The sequence below is a fragment of the Mastigoproctus giganteus genome, chromosome 14 (assembly GCF_048544385.1).
Source record: "Mastigoproctus giganteus isolate SK-2022 chromosome 14, ASM4854438v1, whole genome shotgun sequence".
Taxonomy (NCBI): domain Eukaryota; kingdom Metazoa; phylum Arthropoda; class Arachnida; order Uropygi; family Thelyphonidae; genus Mastigoproctus; species Mastigoproctus giganteus.
In genome coordinates, this window is record NC_143588.1 from 122,075,134 (window position 1) to 122,099,333 (window position 24,200).

The 24,200-nt window shown below is 44.4% G+C and overlaps 1 protein-coding gene across 1 annotated transcript in view; it reads left to right on the forward strand.

The window, feature by feature from the left end:
* LOC150075700 (iripin-1-like) overlaps positions 1–24,200 on the forward strand; it is a 77,557-nt gene that overhangs the window by 29,070 nt on the left and 24,287 nt on the right. The gene's annotated exons all lie outside the window — the stretch shown is intronic.

The following is a 24,200-nucleotide window of genomic DNA, read 5'->3' on the forward strand; positions in this document are numbered from 1 at the left end:
ACTCTACTGTGCCCCCCGTTTAGTCCCCTCCCACTTTACACCTGACTTGTTTGTCTCCCAGAAGATTCTAGACTCTAAGGGGGTCTCAATATTTTTTTTTTTCTCCTCTGGATTGGCTGAAGTTCAAAATGACTGACAGACTATTAAGTACCAAAACATAATAATATTTATTGACAATATATATATACATTTCCAATCAATAGCTACGATTGACTGTGAACTTTAATATGTGTAGCTTTGTTAGGCAGTTAGGCTTTATCTGTGTATATCTTTGTAATTCAAACTACAGAGTTTTCATACATATATATATATATATATATATATATATATATATACATATCATTATTTTCTTCATGTGTCTCATCCTTGGGTTCTAACGGATCTAAGAGTCATTACATCTTATGATCCTTACATGAGTTTTCCGACCAATCAACTGTTCTAGTAGGTTTACAAGTGGCTTCCAGCATGGCAATAAACAATTTTAAGTAGCTATATATATATATATACATATTTATATCCCTTTCCAAAATCACCACATATTCATATAGAGTCCGCCGCCGTATAGTGAACACGTGCACTTTAACGCTCTGCATAAATTCGTTTAAAAATGTGCTTTAACTTCAGTTATTGTCTCAAAATGTGTTCTCACTCAAAGATGTCAACTAGTGGACTTCCCCGGTAAGAAAATTTGAAATTTCTGTTGGGAAATTAGCAGGTTATTTGCGTTAATATCTGTATCCTTTGTTTGCCAGACCGCAGTGGTCACCATGTGGCTGGCAGCAGGGATATAGAGACGCGCCTCTATCTCGTGGCTGCCACGTAAATACCTTGCACTTGACTGGGGAGGGTGCCCCCATCAATGCTAAATCCAGGCTGAAAGAAAGCCCTAACTTTCTGTGACAGTAAAGTGCACTTACACCTATAACTAGATGCAGCTCTTAATTCGATTCAGGTTAATTTTGAATTTTGAATATTATTTTGGTCTCAGTGATAAAGACAATTGTCCGTTGCTTTTCCGGATTATATGACGACATACAGAACTCCCTGCCTGCACGAGCTGCCGACACTAAGCTTGTCCATAACATTTCTGGAATTTACGCCTCAGGGCACTTTGACCCACTCCTCACTCACTCACGGTGCCTTCAGCGACTTTCCACGTATTCTGTATTTGCCTTTCAGTTTTTCGTTGTCTTCAAGGACGCTGCTAATGCTTTAAATCGCGAATACCTACGGTTTCTGCAGACATGAGCGAACCTACTACTTGCACAGGGTGTGGTCATCAAGTTGACTATGTCCTTGTGTGCACTTCGTGAAAAACGTTCTCCTCTGTGGGCCATGTAGCCCATACGATGACCTGAAAAGACTCGCAAAGAAAATTAAAAATTGTTGGAAATGTCAACTTTGCAAACAAGCAGAAAATGACTCGAGGAATATTGATGACACTTCATCTAATTTACAAACTGAACCGGAGTGCGTATCCCGCCGTGATTTTATTCAGCTAAGGGATTCTGTTAACGAAATTCAGACCGCAATCTCTCAACTTTCTGCTGAGTTTACACAGTTAAAGGACTCAGGGCAACAGAGAACCGACACCACAGGTGTGAAACCTGTTGAACGTCTAGAACTGAGGATACCTGAACCCAGTGTGTCATGCTCAGCAACCACGGACACAGTTGTTGAGAGTACCGAGCGGTTGATCTCCCGAATTAACCAGCTTGAAAAAGAAATATTAAACTTCAGGACACCCTCATTAGAAGCAATAGCAAAAATAGATCATGGAAATGAAATCTCAAAAGCACAACTGGCAGAGCTACAAGACGACATCACAGTGCTACACAAAGAAAACAAGGAGATGAAATTTATACTCCTTGATATCTATAATAAGATCGAACTGAGTAAGCTAGCAGATCCGAGCAAACTCACTAACCTTCTGAACTCAGACGATCTTAGTAGATTATATAAAAATTACCCAAAGGCCATTACGGTATCAGTCTGCCCCGAATGCAGCAAAAAATCAATCCCCAGTCCTCCATCAGAAGCTCCTGGTAGGAAAGAATCTGAAAAACGGCCAAACACTGGACATCGTCGAGCGCCATCTCCTCGCTCCAGCCAGCTTCCAAAAACAGCTGGGAAAGGGCAAAAACCACCCACAAAAGCCCCAAAATTCACGTACGCTCAAGTTGAAGCTGAAAGGGGCAACTGATGTTAATCACCACTCAACGAAAGAGAGGATTCCACAATTACACAAGCAGGCTCCACCAACGGTCAACGGCACCGCATATAGAAACTCTCTTACCTGCAATAACGAATTCTCTACCTCTATGCCAATGAGGCAAAAGTCATCATTTCCACCTTGACACCCAATTTCTCGCAATGCCTGTCCCGTCATACCTCACTCGTACTTCTCATCTTCACAAGGCCTGGGACTCAGTGTCGGAGCGAATACAATATTCGAGCCAGCGGATTCTTCCACACTGCAATTTCCACTCCCAGTTCACCCCAATGCAAATCCATCCTATCCTATGCAACCAGAGGATAGTACACGTATGAACGTCAGAGTGAGCCAACGAGCAAGTATAGCTTCACGTGAATGGCTTCGAATTGGCACATCGACCAACTCCAAACTGCAGCCTTCCCACACACCTCCCAGACGGCAGAAGTCCAGACCCTCTAGTGGACTTTTCATATCTCGATTAGCCCCAAATACCACAGCAAATCATGTTGCCGAGGTTCTGCGTGATCAACTAAACCTTCGACTAAAGGTGCAGCAACTTCACACCAGGAACCCCCGCTGCGCATCGTTCAGGGTTGAATGTGCACAAGACCTGTCCAATTTAGTTGGAACCGAATCTATCTGGCCTATTGGCACCATTATTCGACCCTTCTATAATAGGAGAACCAGTCACCATCCCCAACCTCCACCTCAGCACCAAAACCAAGTCTGCAACATCACCACCCACAGCTGACTGGACTCATTTCTGGACAACCTCCAAAGATCTCAGCCGTCCTCCTTTCATACCACTGCTCTGCCAAGCGCCACAGTCAAAGCACCACTCCGCCATAATAAGAGTATCCTGAGTCCTCTATGTGATGGTCCCCATAAAATACCAGTCCATTTGTCGATAGGAAGTCGTGCCATTCGCTCACGAACATGCCAACTCAGGACACCTCCAATCAGGACGGAAGTTCGTCGAACACCTGTCATCAGGGTGTACTTCCAAAATATCAGGTCCATTAGGAACAAACTAGACTCTGCAGAACAGATCCTCCTCTCCCAGGTCGCTGACGTGGTCTGCCTCGCAGAAACGTGGCTTCAACCTAATCAAGACACACTCTTCTGCTCAGCTATTGCTGGTTACCACATGCTGTCTGCCTCCAGGGAGCAATCTAGAGGCGGTGGAGTAGCCATACTGTACAACACCTCCCTATTCTCATATGAGAATTCGACCTCAACTACAACTCAAGCCTTCGAAGCGATTATAGTCTCGCTATGCTTCCACTCCAGCCACATTGATATCGCATCTGTGTATATTCCTCCAGGGCCTACAATTGAAATTATTGAAGATCTAAGGAACTGGCTCTTAAACCATCTTCGTCCGTCCGCACAACGCCTCGTTTGTGGTGATTTTAACCTGCCTCCAAACCGCCATCACCTCTTTATCAGGCTCTGTGAGTTCTTCAAATCCATTGACATGACACGAGTCAATGAGAACCCCACCAGGGGATTGAACCTACTGGATCTCGCTTTTGCTTCAACACCATGCACAGCTGAGGATGATCCCATCGCATTCTTCCTGTCGGATCACCAGCCTATAGTTTTGACGTGGTCATTGCAGGTGCCAAATTTCAACATCCCTGACAACAAAATAATCAAATACGTTTCAGCACCTAAATACCTCAATCCTCAACTCTGTGTAGAAGCAGCATCCTGCATTCCTTGGAATGTCCTCATTGACTGCGACCTCAGCCTCGCAGTGACACTCTTGTCTAACTGGATTAAATCCGTCACCGACTATGCTGCCACCAAACGAGTAACAGTAACTCCCCGTTCCAGAGCGTGGTGGACTGCTGACCTCAACAACAGCTTCAAAATGAAACAAGTCCTACATAAGAAATTGAAGCTTACGAATGGCAGTCAAGACAGAATAGCCTTTTCCCGCGCCAGGGCCCACTTTAATCGAAAGAAAGCTGCTGCAGTCCAAGTAAATCTTAACTGCACTCTGAGGAAAGGAAAGCCATTCTATGCTGCCCCACATGGTGGATCCAATCATATGCCTGATCCTCAAGAATGGTTAAAATACATCGCCAGGTTTTCAAATACAACCACAGTCCCATCCACAGTTGTCCAGTCTGACTATGAAAACCCTTCAGATGTCCTAGGGACTATCCAGATCACGAAACAGGAACTCATACGTGCCATCAATTCCCTTCCCACAACAGCCACTGTTGGGGAGGATGGAATTCCGCAATTTATGATCAAATGCTTGAGCGCATTCATAATAGACCCTCTTCTCTCGATCTACAACAGATGCTTCACTGAGCATTATTTCCCACCCCAGTGGAATAAGTACAGAGTGTGCCCCATCCCTAAAAACAAATTTGCCACAAACGTCGATCAGTTCAGACCCATATCAGTTGCTTCTTTTCTGCTAAAAACTCTTGAAAAGGCTTTGCTACCCACAATCACTCACCAAATCCTCCAGACGAAACCATCCGAAATCCACTATGCCATTGCAGGAAAATCATCAGTCACTAACTTGGCAGCCACCACAGAATGCATCCTCTCAGCATTCGAACAAAGAGCTGAGCTAGCAACCACATATCTTGACATAAGCGCAGCCTTTGATGCCGTGTCGATCCCGGCCTTGCTCCTCCTACTTAAGGAGAAATTTCACATTCGAGGTGATATGCTGTGCTTTTTGGAATCTCTTCTCTGTCACAGAATACTTATTCTCCATCGGCAACAACACACCCTATCCTGCGACATTACTGCTGGAGTACCGCAGGGGCGGGTGTCCTATCTTGTGTCCTGTTCATAGCCATCATCGTGCCCATTATTGCCTCAATGAATGGTCTCCTATGCTATGCCGATGACCTCAAACTGCTGACTCAAATTAACCATGGCGACAACTCCGTTGAGCTCAGCAACAGGATCAATTCCAAACTTAAGGATCTAGAATTGTACCTGGCAAACTTCAGTCTAAAAATCAACCCGCTGAAGTCTGCTCAGGTTATATTCTCCCTTAAATCCATGCCGACAGTACTCAATGTTTCACTCGCAGAGGTACGAATACCAAGCGTACCCTCGCACACAGACCTTGGCGTTCTGTTTGACCAAAAGATGTCCTTTGTCAACCAGATCGACAAAATCAGTACCAGATTTTCTCGTCTACGGTGGATCTCAAAGTAGCAGTTGATATGCGTCCTACATCCTGTCACTGTTAAAAGGTTAATCACCTCCACCGTCTATCCCGCCATTCTGTATGGTGCAGAAATATGGGCCTCTGCTGCACATACAAACCTTAAGCGGGTGTACACCGCTGAATACTGGCTACTGAAATGGGCCAATAACAAGCTTCGGCTACCTCCCGCTACCACAACCACTATGATGGCACAGGCACTCGACATCCCGAGGTTGAAGTTCCTGATCGTTGAAAAGAGGCTGGTGTTCACAGCCAAACTCATCTCGGGCCAAATATCATCTCCAAATATTTGGAACGCTTGCTGTTGGAGGATTCCACAGCCAAGCCTAAGGTCGGCACCAGCACTCGTGGCTCACCACAACAGGCTTGTACTTACTGAGAGATTTCTTCCCAAGCAGATGCTCGCTGCCCTCAACCGTGTGGACGCCGACATCGACAGCATAATAAGTAAGAAGAAGGACAGACAGAACTTTATCAAAGCCCTTGAACCCTGATATATGGCCAACTTGCATTTATTTCTGTATTTATGCTAGCTCTGCGTTTTTATGCTGTATTTGTATTGCTTTTGTATTTGTGATCGGTATTTTGTAGCCTTTTGAATTTGTAAACTGTATTTTGTAGCACTTTGTATTTGTTCGCTGTACTTATCTTTTTCCTAACTGCTATATGTGAACCCCTGGCGCCCGTCGCTGTGATGGGATATTGTGCTGTAACTCTACTTCACAATAAAGATTTATTTATTTAAATATACCTCAGTTAGCAAATCCTTTCCTCAACTACAGACCTGTTCATCATTCATAATCAACAATAGTAATTAACTGTTTTCCCGTATCTAATCCTATAATCCTTTAACTAGCAGGGCACTCTATCACCGTTTTATCCATTTAAAACAGTTACTATCACTCTGTGTTATACTCTCTATAAATCCAAATTCGCTATAATTTCATAATCAACTACAATCCTTTGTTACCTACTTAGTCATTCCCTCAAAATTAACTATTATCTCAAAGTATCCTTTCTACCCATTTATAAATCTTTATCTTAAAACCTACACTTAATTTCACTACAGTTCTGTGGGCATGATTACAATTACATTTAACTTTCTCTTATAGATTAGGTGTTTCTCCTAGAGTCCTTCCTTTATAAACTTAAGTTTTTTCTTTTCTTACTGAACTATCACTTACTCAGTTTCCAAGTGATTTTCCTATTCAGGGCTGCCATAACCATCAGCATAACGGCGTAGACTAGGAGGCGGGCGGTTGCTCATCCATGGAATGCATCAATTTACTTGAGATTCGCTCTCCCATAGGCACTGCGCTGTTGAGTTGAATAAGGGTCCTTTTCTTACGGCGTTCTCTAGGATTTTCCTTGGGCACTCTTCTTCCTTCGCTATGAATTTTGTCGGCTTCTCGCACTGCTGTAGTATACATTGGCTACTGCAGAATATTCTTTCTTCCACATGGACACATTTCTTTTCCCAACTTTAGGCTTACGAAATTTCTCACAACGAAAATTTCCTTCCCATTCCTAAACCATCTTCCCAAACTCAGCAACGACTCTGCCCCACGACTGATTTCCTCTACGCACTTCCAAAGACTACTCAACCATCTCCCCCAAACTCAGCAACGGCTCTGCCCCACGACTGTCTTCCTCTACGCACTTCCAAAGACTACCCCAAAAAAAACTTATCCTTCACCTCACTCTGAATTTCAAAATTTCCTGTGCTTTTTCGTTCAGACCAATCGCTGACCAGTACATCCCTTCCCCTGTGATTCCCATTCGTCTCCTATACTCTTCGTGGGCGTGTCTTCCATCATTTTTTGAGAGGGCTACTTGTTTCCAGCAATTCCTAGAATTTTTTAGAAAGGCAACTAGAAATTCCTGTAATTTTGGAGTTTCTAGATCGTCTTTGTGTTTGCCCAGCTACGCCCTGTATTGGCCTTGATACACCTGTCGTTAATTGACCCCGTGAAATTTTAAAGTGTGCACTTAAATATCATGAATACCTCCATTACTGAGCTCCATCTCTATCTTATTTATTTTTGTTTCAGCTCATTGTTCTTTAGGGCGAAATGTTAACTCTGATCTGAGCTCATTAACTACGGCCTGCTCCATCAGTGTTTCCTATTGTATCGCGTGTTCGAAACGCTTCCCCCCCGTTGCTACGTTAATCTTCCTCTAGCTTAGAGTTAATAGGCAAAACGAGCACTATTAATCCTTGATTTATCGTAACTATCCTACACACTTTCAGTTATTAGTTTTTTTTTTTTTTTTTTGACCATATATATTTCAAATTGGTTGTCTGTATTAATTTTCCTTAATAATATTTCAATATCAGTTGTAAGGACAGGTCCTTACAGATCATCCATTGGCCTCTCAGGACTTTTGAGGGTAACCCTAAAATTCCCCCTCTTCCAGACAGAAGGAAACACTCCTTCCAAAAGGCAGGAATCAAACGCCGACCGGGCTAGCCGGGTGGGTAAAGTGCCTGCCTGGCAACCCAAAGGTCGCGGGTTCGAATCCCGCCTCGGGCTTGGATCAAAGTACTGCAAAAGCCTTGGGAGGTGTGCATTATGGCCACAGAAGCCGATGCGCCAACAACTACCAAAAAAAAAAAAGGAATCAAACATCCCTAGCATTAGGTCGGGACTCGCCCAACACTCCTGCTTCATCACCTGAGTCTCAATTTATTCGTATCCCATATCTATGGTCTGTTGGATAGCATATTCGCGCTCAACGGGAGAGAAGGGAGGCTCGCTGTCTTCTTTATTATAGACTCTACTGGCATTTTTATTTTAACACACTGTTAACACCATTTGCCTTCTCTGACGCAGACAGATTAAGCCATGGAGACCATTCCATTATTGAGGCTTGCCAAAGGGCGAGAAACCTCACCCAATCCACGCCTCGCGTTCGAAACCTACCGGTTTCATTCCAACATCTTATTAGAAATTCTGTTATTATACTGTAGGTGATGGCTCTGTGATCACTGGTCGTTAAGTGCTCATGCACTGTCCACCATTTAACATCTCTCAAAGTTGATTTCGAACAGTTTGTGACATCGCTATACAACTCCCAATTACCGACGAGAAAGTGCGTAGTTGCTTAGAATCGTTGATCACTTCCATCCCAGAAGAAGCCAGAAATTCTTCCAGATCTTGTCCTCTTTCATCAGAACCCTGGCCGCCCCAGAGAGTGGATCCTGCATTCGCATCCATACCACGATTATACGAGTTTGACCTAGTGTCTGCACCATGTGCTTAAAGTATTGTACGCCAAGTATTCAGAAGGGCGACAATAAAGAGATATCAAATACAATCTACCCACACCTCCAATAAAGAGATATCAAATACAATCTACCCACACCTCCAATAATCTCAGCAGACACACAGCATGCACTGCACGTAGTGTGGAGATCACAGTTACTGTCAACTCAGGATCTGTTATTATAACTGCTGCATGAGGAGATTGGGGGACAGCCACCACTCAATATCTCTTTGGATAACCAACTACCCGATTCTGAAATACATAGGGCTCCTGCAACAACATCAGGTCAACTCCCTTCTCATCAATAACCTGCGCCAACTGCGAGGCTACGCTCATTGCCCTCTGCCCATTAATCTGTAATATGGAGTAATTAGACTTAATCCTCATAATCTGTTCTGCGCTTAAGAATATCTGAAGGCCGAGCATACTCAGGGCAAAATTTATCCATGGTCAGAAAGAAGCTTCCTCCTCCAGCAATTGACACATTTGGGAGTGTCTTCCCGACCGTCACAGTCTCTACGAGACTGTGACGCACTATGGAAGTACTTTCCACTGTTGTATCGCACTATGGAAGTACTTTCAGCAAACAGTAACTATATTATTTAAATTTCAATCGGACTGTGTTATGAAGGATCAATTCCAGTGAACCATATGCAAGGAAAGCTAATGGTTTGTATCCCATTAACCGTAAACCACCGAAGAGTAGGAATTGGTGCCATGAACATGTGACTTCGAACCCTAACAATGGGATACAGTGATGTTCTCTGATGAGTCCCATTTTAGCCTTCAAACACATTCTAGACGTTATTTCATTTGGATATAACGAGGAAGGCGGTACCATCCCTCCAACGCCAGAGAAAGGGAACTTACAGTGGAGGGTGTTCTCGTATGGGGCACAATAATGATCAAAGACCAAACCGACTTCACATTTTGTTTTTGGTGGTTCCATTGTTTCTGTGCTGTAGTCATCATTTTCTCTGCATAGCAAGAGCTGCTGTGGGGTTGTTACCACTGCTGGCTGCTTAAAGATTGCATCAAGAATATTATTTATCGAGCAGGTCCAGGTGTTTGTCACACTTCCCGTTGGTGTTATGGTTGACTGGTTGGATAACTTCACTTTCAAGATATTCCTCGACCACTTCATCTCTTATGTGAAGTGGCATTGTCGTGCATGAAAAGAAAATCTGGGTCAACCGCACCCCTAAAAAGTCGCACACAGGATTCGGGCATCTGCTCTCCGTACCCCCTAAAAACAAAACATGAAGTCGGTATAAGGTACTTTATACCGACTTCATGTTTTGTGTTTTTATACCTTATGTTTTGTTTTTTAAGCGGTACTCCGACTGCGCAGAGTTACCGAGAATAGATGCCAGAATCCTATGTGTAACATTTTAAGGGTGAGGTTGACCCAGATTTTCTTTTCATGCACGACAATGCCACTTCACATAAGAGATGAAGTGGTCGAGGAATATCTTGAAAGTGAAGTTATCCAACCAGTCAACCATAACACCAACGGGAAGTGTGACAAACACCTGGACCTGCTCGATAAATAATATTCTTGATGCAATCTTTAAGTAGCCAACAGTGGTAGCAACCCCACAGCAGTTCTTGCTATGCAGAGAAAATGATGACTACAGCATGAAAACAACGGAACCACCATTTACTTTGAAGGAACTTCACTTAGCAGCAACAAAAAGTAGGACACGTAAGTCATCTGCTCTGGACAAATTCGAGCCACGATTTGTTAAGAAAATAATTGAGTATACTCCACACCCTATCTTGGAAAACCACTGTCTACAAGTAGGATATTCCCAACTGTATGGAAAGTAGCAAGTGTACGCTTGTTCCGAAAAAATTCAAACAAGCCGCAAGATAGACCAGACTGCTATCGCCCAATTACTCTTCTCTCTTGACTTAGCAAACTTTTTGAACATCTCCTACATTGCAGAATAACAACTCATTATGTCAACGCCAATCTCCAGTCACAAAACCAGTATGGCTTCAGGAAGGGACGGTCAACTGTGGACGCCCTAGCTAACATCGTTACAGCCGCCAAATGCTCTACCAAGAAATATTTCCCAGCAGTCCCAATTGATTTCGCAGGGGCGTTGAATTCACTCTGGTGGTCAGCCTCCTGGGTAGACTTCGAGCCACAAACCTGCCCCAAAATCTATCTATATCTTGACATCCACAGCTATCTCTCGAAGCGCAGCATAACTGCCAGAACACTGTACAACCAGATCACCTGACTGATCTACAGAGGCTGCCCACAGGGGTCCGTACTGGGGGCTCCTCTTTTTGAACATCGTTCTAGACGAGTTCCACTGAAACGTCAATACTTAGGTGTATGCAGATGACCTGGTTCTTACCCTGGAAGCCAATAACCGAGCACAGCTTTAAGATATAAGAAATAGATCACTTGCTACCCTACAGAATTCGGCTGAAGGAGCACAACCTCCAGATCTCACCGGACAAAACCTGCTCCACACTTTTTAAAGGAACGCTGGATATCCGGAGACCTCCACAACTAAAAATACAGGGTAGAACTGTCAAGCTTGCCACCAAAATGAAGTGTTTAGGAATAATCCTTTACAAGAACCTATCGTTTACCCCTCATCTGACGTATCTACGTAAAAAGATCCGTAATTACACCTCACTAGTAAACAGAGTCTCTCGCGGCGACTGGGGATTGAAGAAACGAACTCTTTCCATATACCACAGAGACATCTTCGTAAAAATAATCACATACGCAGCAGGAATCTGGTACACGAAGGCCATAACAGCATTCAACTACACACAAAGCTTAAAACAATACAACGAGCAATGCTACTGACCACCACCAGGGTGCTGTGCATAGTCAGCACTCATGGCATTCAGGTGCTGGCAGGTGTGGTACCCCTGGACCTTGAGGTAGTTGGATGTGGGTTTCTATATCACCTCTATAAAGCCGAGAAAAAATGCCTATCCTACTACCTTCAACAAACCTTGCAATCCAGGTGGACCAACTCCGCCAAAGGAGAGATTATGAGAAACGGTTCTCATAATGCTGAAACGCCGAAACGGTTCTCCTAGGGCCTCCATGCCACGTTCTTCTTAACCAGCCATAGGCCCATCAAAGGAAAATTACACCCGTGTGCATTATTGATGAACCCCTATGCCACTATGGTTCTAGAAAGCTGGAGCCACTTAATGTATGACTGTGAACTCTATGAGGAGTTAAGATGGACTCTCCTCACCAAAATCCACTATGTTCCCAAAGACCGGAACAGCACGTCCTTCATAACGCCGAAGACTACATTGCCTGCACGCACTTTGCTCAAGAATTTTTCCCCTGACGTAGAGCGCTTCCATGAACACAAACTTGAAAACTGTACATTACCACCCACAACGCAGCTTTCAATCACTGACTGGAGCCTCGACTGAGCGAGAAGTTCCATTAAGGCACAGTGGAAGATAAGGAAACTGACACACACTCAAACCCCGTCGAGCGCTATCTGGCGATTTGAACTATGTGCCTAACTTAGTTCCCTTTAAATCCTCTTCCCTAGGTGAGGAGAGATATGAGTTTCTGTTTACACCCCTGCCCCCTTCTTCTTAGGTCCTAGCCACTAAAATCACAGGAAAGTAAGTGGGAGGACCTGCCAGAGTGCAATTGACTCACTGGTAACACCCGGCTAGCCTCCACGTGGCGAGGTATGGGCACCGTCGGGTCCATTTTCCCTATTAGCAAGTTGTCAATGCAGTGTCAACAACGAGCGGCTCAAAGCCAAAGTGGAAACCTATCAGAAAGAGCGTGGAAATGAAATGCTACAGCGCACCTGCTCTTATGCAGATGCGCTGAGGAATCCTTCAAAAAAGATTGCTGAAGCACACAAGCCAACCCAGAAAAAGAAAATGATACTAAAGGAGCAACATTTGGTTGTATTAAAGCAAACAGAAAACAGCCCCATGGAATCGAGTGAAGCCGGCAAGACGGCCGTTGTACAAAAATTAGCAAGCGACTTAAAGAACACCCGTATCAAATCAATAAGAAAAACCAGGAACATCGGAGTAATAATTGAGACTGCAACGCGACACGAAGCCCAGACAATACTGGACAACCCAAAAATTTCCACCATGGGACTCAAGCTGAGACAACCAAAAAGAAAGGACCAGCAATTATTGTTTTCGGCATCAATAAAAACCTTAAACCGGAACAAGTGGCTGAAGAAATCTATTGTGGAAACCTTCAAGGTGAAAGCGAATTTACCAGCATAGAAGATGCAACAACCAAAGTACCAGAGCAAAGGAAAATCCTCCCAGAATGTAAACTGGGTCATTGACCTCTCGGCACAAGCTTGGCAAGTAATTAAGCAGCAGGACAGGGTGTACCTCGAGTGGACCTGCCATAGATTCAAAGAACACATAGTCGTCCCAAAGTGCTTTCGCTGTTGTAGGTTCGGCCATACTACACACACATGTACACAAGTCGATTCCATGTGCGAGCACTGTGCTCAGAAGGGACATAACTTTAACACCTGCCCTAACAAAACTGAAGAACCGGTTTGCGCCAACTGTAAACTAGCAAAAATGGATTACAAGCATTCGATAAGGGATAACAAGTGCATAAATCATGAAATTTATGCAGCTAAATGCTCAGCGAGCTCGTGCTGTCGTGGACCAAATAAGAATAAAGGCTGACGAAGACAATACAGACGTCCTGTTCATCCAAGAGACCTATACAAATGCAAGAAAAGTCAGGGGATATCCGCTTACGTACAAAATAATACAATCAGAAGAAGACACTCCGTGGGCGGTTATCCTTGTTAGGAACCCGCACATAACTGCCACCAAAATCCACACCCTCTGTACCCCATGTGTGCCCAGCTTATAGGACCTATGGGATCGTTCCACGTCATCTCATTGTCTCATCCAGGCGAAGACATAGCCACTGCCATCAGGTATCTGCAAGCAGTCCAAGCCCTTCTCTCAGATGGGAAGATTATTCTCTGTGCCGACGTCAACTGCCGTTCTGCAATGTGGCACAGCAACTCGGAAGTCCGCCCAGGCAATCACAACGGCCGGCAACTCTAGAACTTTCTCGCTGCATCCTCTCTTATAATCCTTAACAAGCCTAACAACATGCCTACCTTCAGTAATACCCTATGGGAGTCCACAATAGATATCTCAGCAGCCACAAGATCCATTGTCACTAAGATCACTGACTGGAAAGTCCGCGAGGCTTGGACAACTTCCCACCATAGGGTGATTACTTTTTACCTCCAACGCTCAATAAAATCAGCACCTCCGCCTAGAAACAATATCATCCGTTATGCAATTAACAAAGCAGACTGGAACCTCTTTAATTTAACGGTCCAAGCTTCCCTTCAAATTCCTGGAAACGCCAATCTCACCAACCTCACCAACCTCAACCACAACCAGCATCAGAGGAAAATAACATCAGTCATAACCAATGTCTGTGAGAAAACAATCAAGAAGAAACACCCCTTCCCGAGTGCTGTCCCATGGTGGTGCAACCAACTGGATCATCTCCGCCATCAGGTTCATACAGCACGGAAATCATTTCAACGTGCTCGCCGTACCTGGCCTCCCCTCATGAAGTTGATGCCCTACGCAATAACTATCGTAGGCTAAGAAATGACTACACTAGTTTAATTAGAGCCAAGAAGAAACAGTCTTGGGAGCACCTGGTCTCCACGACTGGAAATAGCCCCCCTGGGGAGTTCTGTATCACATTGTTATGAACAAGCTCCGCAGGGGTGAGGTCCTCTCTTCTACAGTCACACCGCAGGGTACCACAACCTTCACATGGGAAGAGTCAGTAAACAACATCTTGGACACCCTGTTCCCGCTAAACACAGATCCTCAATCCAGCCAGCAACAAGAAATGTGTACTGAAAACGCATCCTACAACACCACTTCTATAGAACAGCCTTTCAACTTAGATGAATTAAACTTGCCATAGGCAAAACAAAAAACAAAAAAAGCTCAGGGTTAGATTTCATTGAAGCAGAAGTAATTAAGAAGCTTAATTAATTCCGCAATCAAATCTCCTTCTCAGCCTGTACAACCATTTTCTGGAAGTTGGACTCTCCCAGGATGACTGGAAAGAGGCCAATCTACGCCTCATTTTGAAGAACCCAAGTACACCACCACCAGAGCAGCGAAGGTCATACAGACCCATAGCACTCCTTCCCGTTTTAAGCAAAATATCTGAACGTCTTCGCTTATCCAGATTTGAAAAACACTATAAAAATGCAAATCTCCAGTCCCAAAACCAGTTCGGTTTTCGGGCAGGCCGTTCAGCAGAAGATGCTCTTCGACAGCTCTCGGATTCAATCAAAAATTCAGCCACCAAATACTTCTTAGTAATATCAGTGGATTTCGCCGGGGCCTTTGACTTGCTCTGGTGACCAAGTATACTACGAAGACTCAGAGAAGCTAGCGTTCCAGCAAATCTTTATAGCTGCATACAGGACTATCTTACAACAGAAGTGTTACAGTCAGAAATGCCTATCGACAAGTCTCCAGAAATGTCTACAGAGGATGCCCCCAGGGCTCTGTCCTTGGCCCTTTCCTCTGGAATGTTGTCATGGACGAGTTCCTGAACCTAGACCTGGGGGATGTTTCCACCCAAGCCTCTGCAGACAACTTGATACTGACAGTCACTGGAAACTCCAGAGCTTCCCTGGAAACAACAGCCAACGGAGCCCTTACAAAGCTAAAAGAATGGGCCAGCCTCCATAAACTCCATATATCCCCTGAGAAAACTACTTCAATTCTACTCAGAGGAAGCCTTCAAATAAACAGGCCGCTGCAGATTAAAATTGCTGGTAGAACCATCACACTGACAACTGAGATGAAGTACCTTGGTGTAATTCTCCATCCCAAGCTCACGTTTTACCCGCATCTAGACTACCTTCATCGCAAAGTGGAACTACACGGCAATGGTAGTGAGGATCAGCAGGTCTGAATGGGGCCTAAATCGCCCCTCACTGCAAATGCTATACAAAGCTGTATTTATTCCCACTATAACCTACTGTGCATGTGTCTGGTTTCATCGTGCACTCATTGTTCGTAACCAAAGGAAACTCGCCTCCATCCAGCGTAATATCCTTCTCACTATCACCCGTGCCTGTTGCACAGTAAGCAACCCAGCGCTCCAAGTCTTGGCAGGAGTGCTCCCTCTAGACCTGCAGATAATTCGCAAAGGCGTGCACTACCGGCTCGCAAAGGGACTCACTGCCACCATCCTGTATTTCACTACAAACCCAGCGAACACCATCAAAGAAGAAAAAAAAAGCGCCTTGCAGTCTACCTTCTTAACGCCTGGAAAAACAGATGGAATACCACCCCCAAAGATTCTATCACTAAAAAATTGTTACCTCAAATAGCCAAGATCTACCCTAAAGCTCCAGCATGGTACAGCCAAGGGTTATATACCACTTTCCTGATCCATAATGGCCATGGATCCATAAATCACAAGCTTGCCTCTATGAACATCGTGGCTGACCCTCGCTGTCTTTGCGGTGAAAACGAATACTGCGATCACCTATTCTATGTTTGCCCGCTCTACGAGGACCTGCGAACGTTGCTCATATCAAAAATACATGCCTTTCCTCGAGGAAATGAACATTTTCTGATCAATGAGGAAGACCAGTACCACGCTTATTCTGCCTTCGCCCATGATCTCTTCACCAGAAGATCACTGGGACAACGTCCTGGAACTGATGCACATTGATCAACACCCTTTTCTCATATACTGAACATCTTCACCTAGATTGTGACCACGTCTAGCTACTGGACTTGACACTCAGGTCGCTTGAATTTTTTCATCCGTGTCTCTCTTGATACGTGATTGTCTTCCCACCCTCTCGAGGGGCATCTTCTTCCATTTCCGCTTAGGTGGAAGTGGAAGAAGTGGAAGTGGACTTGGTGGGTCAAGGAGTTGGCTGCCAGCATTGCAGCTGACAGCTAAATCCTCAATCAGTTGGCGAGCTAATCACTGCGCTGGAGGAAGAATGGGATTTGTTGCCACAGAATCTTTACAGACACCCTTATATCGAGCGTGGTTCACCGCATTCAAGCCTGTTTAGCAGTTGAAGGGGAGAATCCGTCGTTCTGATGTCATGTGACGATGCATTCGAGCATCTTGTGTCCACTTCTGTAATGTAATGTTTTTGGTAATTCTTATACAACCCCTATAAATGTCCCTTATGCCTGTCCGAAGTTTCTCGATGTCACCTCACGTCATCGTTATCCTGTGGTTCACCTCATTTTGTCCCTTTCCATCGCAAGCTCCAATTTCTCAACGTTTTCAATGTGTTCTGTTAATCTTCTACTTATAATATGTTTTGTAATGTGATAATATCAATATGCTGATGATGAGGATGATTTAATGTGATGGTGAAGATAATCCGAGTATGACAATGAACGAAAAGAACACGAGTATTGGAAGAAAAAGATGCGTTCACGTGCTGAGCATCGGTGCGGACGGAAACTCTTACGTGCTCCGTGTGCGCGTTTAATAAAATTTTTTATGAACAGTTCGACGTGTATTATTACAGGATCCTAAGGATACCAGTCACATAGCTATACTCTTCTTTGACCCCTGTGGTATCCTATGCATCTGGCACCAAAACGTTATCAAAGTAAAGATGAAAACGAAGTTAATTTCTTTTCAGAGATCCGTATTACTGACGATACTTAATATTCCTAGAACCACTTCAAAAATGCCCTACAAGTCTTAGGAAGAATGATGCCTTTAGATTTGTACATTGCATATTGTGGAATGCTGTTAAAACTAAAGAAGGGCCTTTCGGTTAATGTGTATGGCATAACATCTGGTCCTGCAAATGACATAAAACGCGAAAAGGTTAGAAATTGGAGAGACAGCTAACAGGAATATGACAACAAAGATGAGATGAGAGTCAACATGGCCTAACCACAAAGAGATTCATTCAACGAGCTGATTACTTAGCATCTCCAGGTATAAAATTATGGTTCAAGCCTAAAATGTATACTTTCTATTTGGTAACGGGGCATGGTTCCTTGATGTCTGGGCTTTTTCAGCGTGGTTTAAAGCCGGACTCGTTTTGTACTTGTCGCGGTTTTGAGACCTGGGAACATGTTCTCTGCGTTTCCCAGAATATGTACAATTCAGTCACATACTATTGAGTCTCGTTCCAGAATTATCGGAAGAGAATGTTAGTGTTCTTCTGGATAATGCTAGCGATTTCGGAGCCTTGCAAGACTTCGCGTCAAATGTCTTTAGAAAGCGGCTTCAACTGAGGGCCTCAGCTACTCAGGGAACTAACACCAAATGCCAACACATTGTCAGGCTCACTCAACAGAGTTTCTGTACGATCACAGAGGACAAGGTGGAGATGGGCATCTTCCTAGGAGCTACCCCGATACACATGAATACACACACACAGAATGAAGCATTGATTGACACATGAGACAATGAAGCATTGAATGAGACTTCAGTCATCACTATTATTCGGATTATTAAGTTTGAAAACTTTTTGACGTTGTCACTGAGGTGGACTAAGTGCTGGAGATAACTGAGCTTGTGGTCGATAATTACACCTAAGATTAACGATCGGATTAACGATCGGATTAACGATCGTGTGATTAACGATCGGAAGTTGTATGCCGGTGATCGTGACTTACTGTGGCCACCCGAGGCGAAGCTTGTTCTTGAAGTGCATCATCTTCGTTTTACCCCGATTTGTACGGAGTTTCGAGAGCAGCCCACGATGTGAGATCAGTTGGTACTCGGTTCCCATTTTATTTTCCTCAATTGCCGCCAGGCAATTCGGACCACAAACAACAACAATAATAAAAATATTATTATTTCTGTGGTGGCACCTAGACTTCCATCTACACCTGATAAGCTGAATTTTCACAGAACCTATGTAAAACAGGCCTGTATGGCAGGCCTCTTTGACACCAGGTGGCACCTGGATAGCTGCTCCCTGATGACTGTACCTAGGTACGTAGTACCGGGCCTTGTTCTACTAATTTCACAGTGGGTCATGCACTAAAAATCCCGCACCTGCCGGAAGTAGTACTATACCGGTGGGTGCCAGCGATCAATAGTTCTCAGCAAAAACATGAATGGCATTCGTTGAGACTGTTCTGCACCAACCAGAGATAACATAACGCATTGAACGCTGAATCGATAACAAACAAAATCCATACCCCTTAAAGGCAGGCTACAAATCACAAGACCACCTACAATAAAATTAAACTTTACACTCATAGGGCTGCATCCTGAAGTCAAGCTCCTAGGTATCTTCTTAGACTCGGGGCTTACCTTCCACCACCATCTAAAGTATCTAGCCAACAAAATTCAAAGGTACACTGCTATGATAATGCGGGTCAGCAGGGCAGACTGAGGGCTGAAGCGCAAGGCTCTTACTCTCATATACCAAGCGGTATACGTGCCAATTGTGTGTTATGGTGCCTCCATCTGCTACCGAAAAGCCATCCTAGCAAGAAATAAACGTAAGCTCGATTCAATCCAGAGGTTCATGCTCCTTTCAATCTGCAGGGCGTGCCGCACCGTCAGCACCCCTGCTCTGCAGGTATTAACTGGATGCCAGCCACTATACTTAGAAGTGGTCAAAAGAGGGCTTTTTTATCATTTAAGGAAGGGAGTTCCAACCCGACTGCTTGATTTTCAACTTGACACCACAAACGGCACCAGGCAGGAAAGACAACGGATAACCCAACATCTACAAGAGCTATGGCAACATGACTGGGACACTACAACAAAAGGGACCATCACAAAACGATTCCTTGTATCTATAAGTTCAACTCACCCAGGTTTTCGCCTTGCTTCCATGTGACCTTTTCATCACCGACCATGGATCCTTCCAACAAAAGCTGACCGCCTTGGGAATCGAGAATGATCCACGTTGCCACTGCGGCAAAGTGGAGTCTTGAGGGCACCTCATGTATGAGTGCCCCAGCTACGACGACATTAGGCTTAAATACCTCACCACAATACAGAGGAACCCTCGCAATCAAGAATCCACTCTGCTACTCGAGGAAGATACCTATAAGGCATTAACCACCTACGCGCAGGAAACATTTGCACTTAGGCGAGCTAAGAGTGCAGAACTCAGAGCCCAAGAACTAAACCGGACCGGCGTGGGATAACTTTCCATCCCCTCAGAACAACACAGACATGACCATGCTAACCCGAATAGGGTAGGATCTATTGCAGGCACCATCCAAGGTGCGGGATGCTGGCACTCCTCGGAGAGCGGGATTTAAAAGTTAACGCAAACCCGAAATGGGTAGGATACACTGCTGGCACCGATCTAGGTGCGGGATTGCTGGCACTGACCACAGTGCAGGATCTACAGGCACTGTGCTATTGGCAATTACACAGGGGCGCCTGTCCCCTGTGACTTTGAAACCCACACCGTTTCCTATACTTCGCATAAAATAGAGTGGATTATTTCTATCTCTGTCAACCCACCCAAATTCATTCCCCTTTCAATCCTCTCTTCTTCCTTCCATTTTTTTTAATCTATTACTTTATTTTATTTTTTATTTATTATTATTTTTTTATTTGGTCGCCGTGAGGAAGCTCAGGCAACCCTGGCAGAGGTCAACCAGAGTATAATGGGCAGCCTGGCTCACCTCCCGGTGGTGGTGGTGGCGGGCAACGTGGGGTTCCCTTAGGGGCCCTGCGGCTAAGCAGCCAGAGACAGAAGAACAGAACACAGCACTACTCTGTCACAAACCAGACACCACACTTTTTGTGGCTTTTGCAGAGATTCTATAATTCTTCACAAAGTACCAATCTGCACCATGTGGAAGGCGCCACTGGTGGTTTCCCACCGGTGGCTCCTTCCACACAACACTATGCCACTATAACAATTTCTGTTCAGATTTAACTCTGAAGTACCACGCTAATGCTCCGTACGCAACTATGGATAAGAAGACTGCCTCGTAGTATAAATTGAAAATTCCTTTTCAACCCTCAGTCTGACCCAGTTGATCGAATTATCGCTGCACTGATTTTTAAAACTTTTTCGTGTAATTTAAATGTGAATAAAAAACGGTAATCTGCCATCAGTTCTTATATCTAGATATTTCACCTCAGATACTAGGGGAATCTGCCTCCCCTGAATTAAAGCTTTTGGGGGTCACGCGTAATGTAGTTTTCCCTTAAGCAGCATCATTTGGTCCTTCGGTTGTCACAGACATTCTCTCAGATATGCCAGACAAGCTGTACTTGCCACCTGGGAGTCTAAAACGCTGATGGAACTGATATTCGGGTGACACTCAAGTCAAGTGGACCCAATTTCGGCGAAGTCCGGACGGTCTGTGACAGCCAAATCCTCCGGTTGCACCTTCACGATGGTGGGACTGTTAGTAATCCTGGGTATAACCTCCATGCACATGTACACTGTTGGTTCAGGTCGAGGTGTGGCACCCACACCACAGAGATTGCCAAAATGGCTGCCGTTATGGAAGCACGTGTTGATTAACGCTCTTTTATTATTATTATCATCAGTTTATTCAAGAAACACCCCTGTACAGAAATTTTCTAGGAGGGTGGCACAGACATACATCCAACTAAACTTATTAGAGTGTAACATAGGATTAAATATCAGGAAATACATAAGATATATACACATAGAGGAAGAATTACATACAGACATCCTGCATTCACAGAAAAATTACAAAACAATATATGTACATAGAAAAATTACAAAACAATGTACATTTGTACATAGAAAAATGACATCGTCATTTACACTATGAATTGGTCCTCATTTTTTATTCTCTGAACAAAAGGAGTACCCTCAGTCCTATAAGAATCTTTTGGAATATAATATATCGTTCATTTAAGATTTTTATCAGTTCGAGGGCACTTGAAGTCTCTCTTCAATTACGTTCTTCATCATATCTGTAGTTTCGTATACAGATCCGCTGCAATGAGCTTCCTCTAAGTTTTCTCGTGGCAGTACCTGTCCGGGTCTATTTTGAGGTCTCTAAACACCTCCAGAGTATTGGCAGGAAACATCCGCTTTAATTCGTCCGTGTGGTGGAGAGCGCTTCGGAGACTATGAGGGTTGTGGAGGCGGGCTCCAGGGCGGGGCCTTACTACAAGATTTTCAATTTGAGGGGCATCTAAACTCCCAGTGAGAAGTTGTGCTAGAGTGCAGATGTTACGTATTGTGATCATCTGAATCCACGGAGCTGTGTTCAAGTTTGCGTACAGTATGGATTTCGAAATTGTGAAGGGCTTCCCGGCGATCCTATTTAACCACCGGAGCAACCACTATTCCAGGCTGAGAAATTTCCTGGTATAAGTATTTGGAGCAGAGGACCAAATTGTCGAAGCATATAAGGATGCAGGAACGATACATCTTTGGACATATTGGGGTCAGTAGCTGCTGGTTTCGAATCCCAGTTATATCCTGTCTTACAGCCCATACGCAAGCGAGAGTTTTTGTTCTCGTGTTCTGAAAGTGCCTTTGGAAGGTAAGGCCCTCGTCCCACGTCACTCCTAGGTCGGTGTATGAGTTGACTTTCTTCACCTGTGCTCCATTAATAGATAATTTGATTTGATTTTTTATCTTCTTATTAGTTATTGTCAGTTGTGCTGACTTGTCTGAGTTTAGCCACAAACCGATTTTGCGTAGGTATGTCTCCAGTTCACACAGCTTAGCGTTGGCATTGAACTTGACGTCGGACACCTGAGATCCTTCGTTAGAGACAACAAAATACTTTATCATCGGCGTAGGAAATAAAATTCTGATTTCGCGCCAGAAAGGGCTCTAGGGCGGAAGCAAACAGCAAACAGCAGATTACATTGCAGAAACGTCATTCGACTCTGATCATGTCCCAATACATGTGACTGCATATCTGCCAGCCCCCAAATTAGAAACCAGAAGGACAACAAAAAAGGTTGACATCACTAGCCCCAACTTACTTGACGTAGATAAGTGCATCAGAGCCGCCTCTCTCATTCCCTGGGTGGCCTTAGAGACTTGTGACCCAGAAATAGCTGTGAACATTCTCACAAACTGGATCAACACGGTTGCCAAATATGCCGCCTCTAAAAAAATCACAATCAGTCCATATACAAGACTTTGGTGGAATTCAGAACTCAAAATGAGTTTCCAGCTGAAGCAACAGCTCCATCGCACATGGAAACAGTCGCAAAATGTCAATGATCGCATCGTGTATTCTAGGGCACGGGCTCAATTTAATCGCCTGAAATCTGAGGCAATCAAATTATATGTTAACCGTGAGCTGGCTAAAGGAAAAATTCCATACAAGAAAGTGAACCTTCATTTTCCTCTGAAATTTGATCCTGAATTGTGGCTCGATTTCGTCACAAGATTTAATCGTAATCCTATGCCAAACTCAGATCTGGCTCTACTAACAGAGCCCACCCAGCAAGAAGTGTTGAGCACCATTCAGATCACAAAACAACAGCTGATCGTCGCCATCAATTCTCTACCTGCCTCGTCAACCGCTGGTGATGATGGAGTTCCCCAATTCATGCTCAAATGCCTAAGTCCGTACATTATTCAGCCACTTTTAATTATTTTCAACCAGTTACTCTCGAACCAGATTTTCCCACAGCAATGGGAAAACTATCTTATCAAACCTTTAGCCAAAGTTCAGTCGCCATCGAAACCTAAACATTTCCGACCCATCTCCAACTCCTCCAGCCTGCTGAAGCTCCTGGAGAAGACCTTACTCCCGATCCTCACCAAGCAGATCATGCCCAGTAATCCAGCCCAAATTCACTACTCCCTTCCAAACAGATCAACGATCACAAATCTGCTAGCCACAACGAATACTATCTTGTCAGCATTCGAGAAAAGGCACGAACTAGCTGTGACTTACTTAGACATTGAGGCTGCATTTGATGCCGTCCAAGTAAACCAACTACTCACTCTCCTGGAATGCCACTTCCAGATCACAGGGAACATATTATGCTTTCTCTCCTCTCTTCTGAATAACAGAGTTATAAAGCTTCATACAGGAGATCGCACCCTTACTAGATCCGTCACCGCAGGAGTCCCACAAGGAGGGGTCCTTTCCGGCCTTCTGTTCTCATCTATTATCTTCCCACTGGTTGCACATTCTCGATGTCTACTGAGCTATGCAGATGATATCAAGATACTGACTCCCATCATCCCTGGTCAAGACCTTGATCTGGTAAAAACGGAAATTAACAACACTCTCACTGCAGTCACATCTTACCTCTGCCAGTTCGGGCTCAAGATCAATCCTGCTAAGTCCGAATTCATGGTGTATTCATTGAAGCAAACTCCTTCTTCTCTCCAGCCTTCGGTCGGCAACATCCTCATCCCAATTGCATCCAGCCATCGTGATCTGGGCGTTGTATTCGACTCCAAACTTCGATTCAACGCCCACATAGACATGCTCCTCACACGTGCTTCAAGACTCCGGTGGATAGCAAAACAGCATCTCCTTCATATCAGAGATAAAAAGACAACCGTG